At 31.3% G+C, this 12,655-nt stretch overlaps 1 protein-coding gene across 1 annotated transcript in view; it reads right to left on the bottom strand.

The window, feature by feature from the left end:
• The window catches only part of CDH9 (cadherin 9), a 236,508-nt gene that overhangs the window by 85,464 nt on the left and 138,389 nt on the right, over window positions 1-12,655 (bottom strand). The window lies entirely within an intron of this gene.

Raw genomic sequence — 12,655 nt, 5'->3', positions numbered from 1 at the left:
ACCTCAAAAGAATGAAAAAAATTTAAAAAATAAATTCTCAAATAAAAGCATAATTTAATTTTATGCAAATAAAACTTAAAACCATGAATAATATTCCTTCAAAATGAGCTCTGTACAGAGCTCTAAACTCTGTATTGACTAATGGACTTTACTTTTGAAAACCCACAGTTTCAGTTGAAAAGCCATGGATAATAATAAGAAAAAAAATGGAGAAGTTGAGGTGCAGAAATTGCTTAATTAAAAATACTTAGGAAATTTAGGAAAGTCCTATTCATTTCATTTATTAAATATTGAAGTTTTGTGGAGTAACATTGCCATCTTTTAGCATTTACAAAAATTGCATCTTATGTAGTTTTAGCCTTTGGTGCATTTTTGTGTCTGTAGGATAAAATAGGTTAAAATGCAAGAACAGATATATTTTTCAGGCAAAATGTTAAGATTTATTTCACCATTGAATAAAGGTGCCAATATTTCTTTCTATTTCCAACAATTTTCTTTAATCCTAATTTCTAGTTAAGCTTAAAACCAACCAGATTTCATTTAACTTCACACATGTAGGTTTTATTTTAATTTACACAAATGAGAAACTGGATATTTAGTTTCATATAATAAATGGAAAATGAATTACTACCTTTGAAAAATGCAAATTTTACCAATAATAGCTCTCAATGTTTTTAAAGCTTTTTTTTTTTTTTTTTTTTTCTAAAACATGCAAAATTGCGGCAGCTAGGTACCACAGTGGATCGAGCACCAGTCTTGAAGTCAGGAGAACCTGAGTTCAAATCTGGTCTCAAACACTTAACACTTCCTAGCTGTGTGACCCTGGGCAAGTCATTTAACCCCAATTGCTTCAGAAAAAAAAAAAAAAAAAAAGCAAATTTTTCAACATTCACTCTTGCAAAACCTTGTCTTCCATTTTTTTTTTCTCCCTTCCTTCTCCTCACCTCCTCTCCTAGATAGTAAGCAATCCAATATGTTAAACAAGTACAATTCTTTGATACTTACTTCCACAATTATTACATGGAAGAAAAAATCAGATCAAAACTGATGAAAAAGAGAAAGAAAATGAAATACAAGCAAATAACAACAAAAAAGTTGTGATCCACACTCAATCTGAGAGAACTCAGTGTTCTCTCTCGATACAGATGGCTGTCTTCATTACAAAACCATTTTGACTGCCCTGAATCACCTCCTGGCTCTCAATTTTTAAAAATTACTTTGACATTTGCAAGGAAGTTTCTTTAAATTATCCTCATGTTATAGTAAGTATTCCATTTTACATATTAGAAGCTAAGATTAAATCCCATGTCCTCCACAAAAGTTCTCCTCTCAACCTCCCATAGATATAGCTCTTATATTTAGGCAATGTGCTAAGTAGTGTATAATTATTGTCTTATTTGTTCTTCATAAAAATCCTGAGAAGGTAGGTATCATTTTTCTTCTCTTTTTCACAAATGAGCAAACTGAGGTAAATAGAACTTAGGTAATTTACAGTATTATGCAGAAAATGTTTGAGGATACATTTGAACATAGGTCTCAAGCCTATATTCACTGTATTATCACTTAGTTCAAAGCTCTCTTTTTTTTTTTTACGAAGTTGTGATCTCCCACATCCTAAAAACAAAACAAAACAAAACAAAACAAAGCAAAAAAACAAAACAAAACAAAGCAAAATAAACAAAAAAATGTGCTTCATCCTTTTTATCCCTATGTCATCATAAAAGAATTTTTATCTTTTTAGCTTCACATAGCTGTCTATAATAGGTACCTCTATTTTCTTCCCTCAATTTATTAGCCTCTTATAATTTGTCCTCAAACGTTATTAAACCACATGAACTGCTTCTTCTGAAAACACAAATTCACTTCTTGATTACCAAATCTAACGATCTTTTTTTCTTTGTTTAGTATTGATCTCTCTGCATTTTATGAAACTGTTAATCACTTCCTTTCTTTTTAAAATTTATTATTTTTTAATTAATTAATTATTATTATTTTTTTTTTAGGCTGGGGTTAAGTGACTTGCCCAGGGTCACACAGCTAGGAAGTGTTAAGTGTCTGAGATCAGATTTGAACTCGGGTCCTCCTGAATTCAAGGCTAGTGCTCTATCCATTGTGCTATCTAGCTGACCCCATTATTTTTTAATTTAAAAGAAAATCGAAAAACAAAAACAAAACAAAACAAAACAAAACAAAAAAAGAAAGATCATTGTTATGCTTCCAAGTAGCATTTAAGGGAGGATTCAAAATGTAACAATGAGTTTTCACTTCAAGAAAGGATATATAAGGGGCAGTTAGGTGGTGCAGTGGATAGAGCACCAGCCCTGAATTCAGAAAGACCTGAGTTCAAATCTGACCTCAGACACTTAACACTTCCTAGCTATGTGACCCTGGGCAAGACACTTAACCCCAGCCTCAGAGAAAAACAAAAAAAAAAAAAAAAAGAAAGGATATATAATAGTAAAAAATAAATAAAATAAATATAATATACATACATACATACATATATACTATATAATATACATATATACTACATATATGTATACTATACAGTATACATGTATCTATATTATATAGTATACATATAGAGCATATGGTATACAAATATAATTATATACGTGCATATATATATATATATATATATATATATATATATATATATATATATATATATATATATATTCTCATTAGTGTCTATCTTTATTTTCTTGTAGTTGTTCTTTTATCCTCAACTGTGCACTTTTTTTACTTTGTTCCTTTTTTTCCTTTCATCTCTCTACCTCCTCCAATACATACACATGTGTGTGTACACATATATATATATATATATATATATATATATATATATACATATACACATTTACCCATATGTAAACATGCATCTGAAACATTATTATAGCTGATATATAATGTAAATTTCTTTCTTAATTGAATCTTCATGCTTTACTGTGTCTAAGACAATGAATGGAGTTGTACTTTTTTTCTGATAAATTTGATCCTGATCTATGTCATAGTGTTTATGCATATCTCTTCTTTTCTATCTTTGCTAAGTCTTCTGTTTTAATTATGCTTTTTAACTTGCCTTGATATTACTTAACCTCTCCCCACCTAGGGATCCTTCCCTTATCTTCCCCCCCCACCTTTTCATCCTCCTCTGCCTTCCCTAATCCCCTTATTTATTTACAGATTTTGGAGAGTGTTATACCTTTTGTGTTATATATGTAATATTTCCCATTTAACTCATTTCTGATGGAAGTAGATTTCCAGACCTATGAGTTCTCCTCTCTCTAATGCCTCTGTGTCTATTGTTCTTCTGCACCACATTTGTATATATCTTTCTTTTGGGCTCCCCAATTCCTGATATTAATCATAAACATATAATATATATTTCCATTTAGAAAACATAAGCAATTTGTCAACCTTAAGTTCCTTGAAATTAACCCTAGATATTGGTTTTTAAATTTTCTACTGAGTTTTGGTTTGGTTAATAGAAAGTTCTGAAAATCTGCAACTTCATTTAATATCCATTTCTTTCATTGAATATTATGGATAATTTTGTTGAATATGATATTTTTTGTCATAGCCCTATTTTTTTTTTGATGACCAATATATGATACCAGTCTTTTATTGTGACTGCTGATAAGTCTCGGGCAATTCTACTTGTTGTTCCAGTATATTTGAAATATTTTTTGTTTGTTTGTTTGTTTGTTTCTTGTTTCTTGCAAAGCTTTCTCTTTTGTCTGGAGATTTCAAAATTTGGAAATATAATATTACTGTTTTTTTCCACAAAGGACCTCTTTGAGGTGATGATTGGTGGATGTTTCTATTTCTACTTTTCTTATGATCAATCCCTCCAGGACAATTCTTGGATTATTTCTTACATTATTGTGTCAAGATTCTTTTTTTGGTCACAGCTTTCAGGTAATCCAATTATTCTTTTATTTTCTCTTATTGATCTGTTCTCCAGATCTGTTATTTTTCTTGTATTTCACATTCTGTTCTATTTATTCATTCTTTATATTATTTTGTTATTTCTTGGTCTCATAGCTTCCTGACCTCCCCTTGCCCAATTCAGATTTTCAAAGAATTATTTTTGTCTTTTAAGATTTTGTATCTGGTTTTCAAGTTGGATTCACCCCCCCCCCCCATAATCTTGTCTTTTCTTGGGTGTTATTTATTTATTTAAGTTTTTTTCTCAATGTCTCTCATTTGATTTTTACTTTCTTTTTTGAGTTCTTTAAATTCTTTCTGAACAGGGAGCTATTTAACATTACTCTTTAAAGTAGAAGAAGAGAAGCAGCTCCTTTTTTACTTCAGTGTCTTCCTCTGAAGGTGAGCCTGGTCTTCCATATTCCCATAGTAAGTTTCTATGATTGGATTCTTTTATTCCCTATTTTTTTAAAATAAGAAGTATTAGTATAAGCACTTCTAACTGTGGGAGGGGGGTGGTGCTTCTGCCTTAACTTCAGCTTTCCCCTTTGTACTGGAATCCCAAAGCAAAAGTTCTACCATTAATGTCCCTGCCCACTGGTTCTACATTCACTAGGTCTGTTGGTTCCTTCTTGCGTTGGGCCTTGTCTCAGCAACATTGCTGGGATTGCTCTACCTTATCAGCAGAGGTTCCCTCAGTATTCCCAGACTCAGAATCCCAACTCTTTAAGAAGACTGGCAGGTGAATGTCTCTGTGGTTACTGTTAAGACTCCAGCCAAACCCAGCTACCCTGGTGCTCCCCACTTGGTGTTTGCCTGGAACTAGTCTGGAAGTGTTTGCACTTCACCCTGATTAATCCCAGCTTGAGGTCTTTCTTCTGATCTTTTCTATATATGCTTAGAATCCTGTTCTGCTCCAAGTCTTCTTGATTTTTCTCAAGTCTATGTTTGCCCTGAGCCACAAATTTATTTCCTTTGTGGAAGAATTATGGAGAGCATGAAATTTACTGATCTACTCCACTATCTTACAAGAATCTTCTTTTAATCTCTTTATTGTCCTTGATTCTCTCTTCTCTGTAGGTTTTTGGGGCATCACTCTCTCCTGATTCTCCTCTTACTTATCTGACTGCTCTTTCTCTGTCTTTTCTGTATTTTCTTTCATTCAATGCCTTCTAGCTACATGAGTCCTTCAGAGTTCTGTCTTAACCCACTTCTCATCTTCTTCAGGGTTACTTCACTTAATGATCTCATCAGCTTTCTTGAATTTAATTACTACCTTTAAGCTGACTGAATACTCTATCCTAATTCTTGGCTTACTTTCAATTTTCTATCTTCCTCTGTAGGACATTTTTGAGCTGAATGTCCACTGGACATCTTAAACTCAAGATGCCTAAAATGGAAAATTTTCTCCCTAAAACTCCCCACTTTGCTTTTCCTATCACTGAAGGAGGCAACACCATACTCTAAGTGCCTTAAACTTATAACTTACAAACCATCCTGGACTTCTCATCATCTCTTTTTCTTTCATATCCTATGTGTTCCTGTGGATTATCAAATTCACCTTTGAAGCAATTTTTACCTAAGATTATATAACATTCTTTACTTCTGACACTAGTGAAGGTTCTGATTATCTCATACCTAGACTATTGTAATAGCCTGATTGTGGGTTTGCCTGCCTCAAGTCTCACCTACCTCCAGTTCATTGTCAATTCAGCCATGAAAATGATTTTTTAAGCACAAGTTGACCATATCATTCATACCCCACTCAAAAAACTTCCATTGCTTGCCATTCTTTGTAGGATCAAATAAAAAAATGCAGTATGTGCCTAGTCTATTCCTACTTTTCCATATACTTTATTCCCTAAAAAAATTATCTTTGATGCAATGACATTGACTTTCTAGTTATTTCACGATCAATTCATTCTTCTCAACTTTGGGAATTTTCTCTGATGGTCCCAATTGCTGGAATGTTCTCTCTTCTCTGCCTATTGAAATCCCGGGCTTTCTTTTAGTCCCATATACAATTCTTTCTTTCACTCTTTCTTTTCTAATCTAATAATGGAGGCAACATATAAACAACTATACACAGAACAAATTTTATATAAAATAAGTAGAGCATGATTAACAAACAGAAGTCAGTAGAATTAAGAAGTTTTGAGAAAAGATAAGAGTGAAATGTTTACTGCTTAATTCTAAATTCTCTAAATTCTCTAAATTATTCTAAATTCTACCCTCTGGGGGGAAAAAAAAAAGAAATCACATAGCTATTTGTTAGTTGTTGACATACTTGAAATCTATTATTATCCTCTTATGGATATTGTTATAATTCTCTTAAATCTTTTATTTTCCAGGATGAACCTCTCTAGTTTCTTTAACTGATTTTCAGATAGCATGAACTGACTTCTAACCACTAATAAGCTTACAAAAATATGGAACTCAGAATTGAGCCCAAAATTTTAGATGTGATAAGACCAAGGTGAATTACAGTGGGACAATTATCTCCTTATTCTTAGGATTCTTGCATCCTATTTCATCTTAATGTTTTATTCACTTTCTGGGCTAACATCACTTTATTGTTTGATAATAAACTTAAGCTCTGCAAAGATCATTTAAACTGTTTTCTTTCTTCTTCTAATAAATGACCACAGAGCCATGAATCTTCTATATTTGACTGTGAAATTTATTTTTAGAAAAAAATATTTTAGCCTTCATATTTATTGTTCCATATTTTTTTTTGATTGGATAAAATCTAATCAAACCTGTTCATGCTGATTTGTACCACTGCCTTATCCATTACTCCAGATGTTGTATTATCTTTAAAATTGATAAAAATAATCTCTTTGCTTCATCTAAGTCATTAACAACTGCTCCCTTGTTGTTGTCCTTCATTTCTGAAGAGGACCAAAATGGCATCAAAAGATAGGGAATAATATTTATAACACCTACTACATAATCTTCTTCCCAGAGAAGTATTGGGCTTTTTGTAATGTAATATATACATATATATATATATATATATATATATATATATATATATATATATATATATATATATATATATATATATATATATAAATAATTTAATCAGATTTTCAAATTATTTTTAATAATTTTGTAGTATTTATATTTCTAAAATTATTAAAGCTTAAAACTTATTAAGATTTTGGGGACATTTTTTTATAAAGGTAAATTGGTATTAGTAGTATTTTTTGTTTGTTTGTTTGTTTTGCTCCAATTAGAATTGGAGCTGAATTAATGTAAAAGACTAGTTCAGACTATAACATTTTTTCTCTGAACTTATATGGAGGGGAAAAACTTTTTTTTAATATTTTCTCTGAGCAACATTTCCTTTCATCACTGTTATTTATCTACTGACACCTTGAAACTCAACTATACCAAATTTTTTGTAGAAAATATTAATTCTTACATTTTACAGAACAATATCTGTGATTTCATAACCTAATCCCATCATTTTTAAACATTTCTTATGACGTCAGTTTTCAACTCTGTTTGGGTATAAGGCAACTCTATATCTCAAATTCTGATTTTTCATCTACCTAGAATTCTTTTGTAGCATTTCTATACTCAAAACATTTAAATTGCTATCATCCAAAATTTAATATTTGAAATGAAATGAGCTGTTTTGTTACTCTTCCCCAATATACTCATACTTTAATTTTCTATTACCAAAACCAATGATATAATATAAATATATATATATATATATATATATTATATGTATTACATCTAGCCTGTATATTTAATATTCACCTCAAAATGCAAATCTTTACTCCAACAATCAATATAGTTTTTTATTTTGCATTAGATAAGTCTTTTAATTTTGTGCCTTTTCTTGTGATATTAGAATTGCCCTTCCACAAACCACTATTTCTCTAATCATTAGCAAATGACAATCCTATAGGCTGTGGGACATAGCTTTTTTAACTTTGATCAGCTCCTTCTGATGTATCTTTGCAAGCACTCCTGAACATTAGTCATTTTAATCTTTTATTTTTAACTTAATAGTCTTTTCCTTGAATTGGTACTACCATAGATTTAATTATCATTGGTCTATAGAGATGACAGATCTTTATGTATAGCTATTTTTTTTCCTCTCCTAAATTCCAGTCTTATGGTTTTTATATTCTGTTGTAATTGATAATCCATCTCCAACTGCATGTTCCATTGGCATTGTGGACTCACTACCACAAAAATTGAATATAATGTTACTCTTCAAACCATATCCCTTTCTAATTTTCCCATTTCTGTTCAAAATGACAGCACTTCACATTTACTTGAACTTTAAATATTGGGGTGACATTTAATAATTCACTCATATACCATATCCACCATCAAAAATGTCACCAAGTTCTGACAATTTTACTACCACAATACCTTGTATATATTACCCTATATCTAATTATTTCTACTCCAACTACAAAAATCTTGATTTTTTTCTCTCTATTACCTCTTAACTGTACTATTAAAATAGTTTCTAGTTGAACTCCTATTTGTCATTCCCAATGTGCTTCATCCTATAAACTGCAGCACATTTTGGAGTTTTTCAGTGGGAAAGATTGAAAGAATAAGTGAGCTCTAGCAGGTTTATTAAGAAATAACCAAGAAACAGTGTTTGGCTCAATATAAGGAAGAACTTCCTAATAATTAGAATTTCCAAAAATCAAAATTTTCAAAAATAGTTTGTATGGTAAATACTTAGAACTATTGTATAAGAAACTCATGACTCCTTTAGGGGTTTAAAAGTCTACAGAAGTCTCTTCCAACACTAAGATTCAGTTTTTCTAATTTTCCTAAAAACAGATGTAAATAAGCTACTCTCCAGTTCAAATTCTCATATTACTCTCCAAGGAAAATACAGATTTCTTAGCCTAATATTCAAGTTTGTTCATAATATGGCTCCAACCCCATCTTCCAGTATTGAATTATACAATATATCCCCTATACTTATATACCATATATTTCATTCTGACTTATAGTTGTGTCACATTTTCCTGATTTTTCATCTCTGCTTGTCTAGGAAGTTTTCTCTTCCCATTTCAAAGTTCACAAATGGTATATGGGGCAGTAGCTTTGGCATAAAGTTCATTTTCAACTTCAATACAAAGAAAAAAATATTGGATATAAACAGTATCCAAACTATGCTTCCAGGCCTAGATTAAATGTCAGTTGCTCTATGACCTTCCCTGAAATCCATAGTTTCCTTAGAATTTCCACAAAACTTTTTGTTGAAATCATTCAAATTCAATTTTAATGTGTAACCTTATAATGCAATTATTTACTGCATGAGTTAACTCCTGTACTATATTATGAGGTCCTTGAGTTCAAGAGATATGTTTCTTTCATTCTTTTATTCCCTATGGTGGTGAGCACAGAGTCACATACATAATTTGGATTAATCTCCAATGACTTCCTAACATCTCAGTAAAGGAATATTGGAATTAGTTTATATTTTTGCAGACTTTGCTTTATGTTTTGAAAGAAAATGATTCCATTACAAAATAAATCAAACACTCACTCAAGCTAGATACTAGTAGATAGAATCATTATTCTGTCAATAAAAAGAAGTAATTCTTCTGAAGGATTATGAAAAAAATGAATAAGTTAAAAGATCTAAGTCAGAATAGCAGAGAAAAGGAATGAATGGAGCAACTGACAGGTTGTCATGTATCATGTAGGATACATGTATCTTAGCATGGACATTCCTAGCCAGATGGCAATGTTATTGACATTGTTAGATTACTATAAAAAATGTATTTTCCAAATAAGGTCATTTTTTAGGGTAATACGTACACTGATTAGTCAACTAACTAATAAACAAAGACATTCTGATTGTTTTTGATACGATGCAACACCTACTTGTGATATTTTAGGGGGAAAAAAAAGGCCCTCTTGCTCACAAACAAAACATCATCTAAGAGCCATGGGCACAGGCAAAAATACAATTTTTATACATATATATGTGTGTGTGTGTGTGTGTGTGTGTGTGTATTTGAATTATGTGCACTTAAGTTTATATGTATGTGTAGATTTTAGATTGTTCAATATCATATTTCATTATTGATTCAGAAAACAATTTTGAAATAGGAACAATTCATTGCTAAGTATTTTCCATTTTCAGGGCAATATAATTTTTTTTTTCTGTTGTCAAAGATTTATTTTTTTTTTATGTGAATTCTCTCCTGCATAAGTCAAGTCCACAAACATTCATTATGCACATATCATTATGTTGTCAGTCATTGTTCTATATGATGGCAATACAAATAGTTAACAGTTGATAAGGAGCTCACAATCTAATGGGAAATAGTACATAGAAACAACATATAATCAAGATATTTACAGGATAAAAAGGAGGTATTCTCAGAGGAAAGGCACTAGCAGGGTTTGGGAAAGAAGAAATCTTGTAGAAAGTGGGGGATTTGCAAAATGTCTAGCTACTGTTTCTTGAAGAAGGGACTCTGAAACTCTAAAACTCCTTGAAGGAGAAAATCTTCAACTCTGCTTCAGTGAGGGACCCTGCCCAAGGGAAACAAGACAAACAGTTTCAATCTGTTATCTAGGTGGTTGTTGGTTCAGTCCTGAGCAAAAGAATTCCAACCCTATTGAATTAAAGAAACTCATTCAGTTCTATTCAAATTCCTGCTAAGCTGAAACCTGCCTTGTAGATGAGCCAACTTGGGACTCCACCCACTAGTCCCCTTCAACTTTATAAAAGAGCAATCTAAAATCCTCTCTTTGCAGAGGTTCAAAACATGCTATGCTAAGCCATGCTAGACTATGCCATGCTATGCCAAGGAAGCCTCTGCCCACCAGAATAATATTCTTTTTCAGTGCTACCCTCTCTACCCTTACCTATTTCCCTAATGAGACTTTATGCCTTTATGTTGGGATTTCTAACCTTATTTCCAAATCCCTATAATAAATGTCTTTTATCAGTCTAGGTTTTTGGGTTTGTAAATTCCTTTACAGAGAATCTCTGCGTCACCAAAAGAGAGTTCTGTAAAACTCCCTATCCTTGCGCCGAATCCCAAGGGTGTACAGGGAAACCAAACCTTTCCATTTGGTTCCCTAAATCCCAAACCTGCCACTAGGTCTTATCATTTAACTCTGACCACCAGAATTCCTAATCTCATTTTGGTTCCTTAAATCTAGACTTTTTCATTTGGTTCCCTATAAAAGGGAACCCCAAAACCTAAACCTCATCATTCTCAGTAATATAGAATATACATATTTGAATTGGTGAAAAGTTATCTCTTCATCAGGAATTTCCTAAACCAGTGAAATTATGGACCCAATCTTATGTTACAATGTAATATTGAAGAATGCAATCTCATCTGTGCAGAAACTCAAGGTGCAATTTAGATCTATCATGAAATTCCTAGATGAGAATATATAAGATAAGAAACATAAGATACTTTCATATTGTGTGAAACTTTGATTTCTAGGATGATCATATTGTATTTCATTTGCAGGAAATAAGGAGGCTGCCACATGAATAAAAAATAGTTGTGAAGGTGGATTTTAAATTGCTTTTTAACAAAATATTTAGTGCCAAACAATATTTTATAGTAACTTTCCTTTCTCTTTTCCTTATAATTTTTTTTTATATATTGTACTTTAGTTAGAACTGACATATTTTATAAAATATTTAATATGGAATTCAATATGCAGAGCCATTTGAATTGCACATCTTACCTAGACCTGACTTTAAAAGTACAACTAAAATTCATCAATTTTAATTGCACAGATTTCACCTCTCTCAAAAAATTATGATGCATGATTAGCAGAATGATTATTCAACTTAGTTTTCTTAAATTCAAATAGAAGTATATTCTACTTGAATATCTAATTAAGTCAAGTTATATATGAGCAAAAAGTCTTATTTAGTATAACTATCAAACATACAAATTAACTCCTGCATGTGAATGTCTAGTGAGTGTATCATCACCTTCCAAGATAGCCCATTCTATTTTGGATTGTTTTCATTATAAGGAACTGTTTTTCATATTTCAGGGTAACATTGACTTCTTTAAAATGACTATCCAGTATTCTTAATTCTGCCTTGTGAAGACAAGCAAGATAAGTCTAATCACTATTCAATGTGATACCTTTTATAATATTTAGAAAGAGTTATCATAGAGACCTTAAATATTCCTTCTATTTTCTTCTCCAGACTAAATGTTTTTTGTTTCTCTACACAATGTACAGGATGATAAAAATACATGATATGATGATATAGAAAGCACAATTCTGATTTTGCTCCTCTAGAAATTACCAATTCTATAATCTTAGTTAATTGATATAATTGATATAATGCATGAATGCTGACATGAAGTTAGGGAGTCTTATTTTTCCAAGTTCAAAGCTGGTCTGAGATTAATTGTGTGATTCTGAGTTCATGAAGATCATGAAGAAGATTAATATGGCTGAACAATAACAACAAATCTTACCTTTGGGGAAATAGCAGCCTTTGTGCAAAAAAACAAAAACAAAAACAAACAAAAAAAAACAACAACAAAACATTAATTGTATTTTGCATGTATTCTTATAGATTCAAAAATAATTATTGTCAAAAGTTTTGACTTCTCAATTAACACACATTTTAAAATTACTTATTACTACTGTTTAACATTCTCTTTAATGCTATTTCCTGTCTATTCTCTGTTTTTGGTGGTTTGCTGGAGGTCTTTGGGGCAGCCTTCTTTTCAGC

This window comes from Sminthopsis crassicaudata, chromosome 1 (genome assembly GCF_048593235.1).
Source record: "Sminthopsis crassicaudata isolate SCR6 chromosome 1, ASM4859323v1, whole genome shotgun sequence".
Taxonomy (NCBI): domain Eukaryota; kingdom Metazoa; phylum Chordata; class Mammalia; order Dasyuromorphia; family Dasyuridae; genus Sminthopsis; species Sminthopsis crassicaudata.
The sequence above is the reverse complement of the archived record's forward strand: the minus strand, read 5'-3'. Positions and strand labels throughout refer to the sequence as shown.